General features: G+C 45.8%; 1 long non-coding RNA gene across 1 annotated transcript; it reads right to left on the minus strand.

Moving 5' to 3' along the window:
* On the minus strand, positions 1 to 371 carry LOC104775281. The gene is made up of 3 exons (XR_765809.1): positions 332 to 371; positions 114 to 241; positions 1 to 37 (listed from the first exon to the last, which is right to left on the minus strand). It is a non-coding gene; the product is annotated as an uncharacterized LOC104775281 (long non-coding RNA).

The raw sequence follows: 371 nt of genomic DNA on the forward strand, positions 1-371 counted from the left end.
TCCATGGCCGGCAACCTTAGGACTGGGGCAGCCGCAGCTATCTCAACACAACAACAAACACAGTTAAGTTTCAACCAAGGGCAATAGCCAAGGAGAAAAGAAACAGAACGAACTTGAGATTGATTTCGTCGTATCCGTAAGCATTAGAAAGCTTAGCAGCCTTAGCAAGGTTTTCCACATTGCTACCACCGAGTTGGAGAACAATAGGGTGTTGTTGGGGAGAAAATGCTAAGAACCTGTCCTAAAAGTGCAGACGGAGGGACATGTCTAGCGTAGCGAGATTCAAAAGGGCATATTCCCGACCCGCTGATAAATAAATAAAAAAGAGTACCAGATTGGTCTGCTGGTGAACAAGAGTTTCAGCGGCAATC

Source organism: Camelina sativa, unplaced genomic scaffold, assembly GCF_000633955.1.
Source record: "Camelina sativa cultivar DH55 unplaced genomic scaffold, Cs unpScaffold11369, whole genome shotgun sequence".
In the NCBI taxonomy this organism is placed as follows: Eukaryota; Viridiplantae; Streptophyta; class Magnoliopsida; order Brassicales; family Brassicaceae; genus Camelina; species Camelina sativa.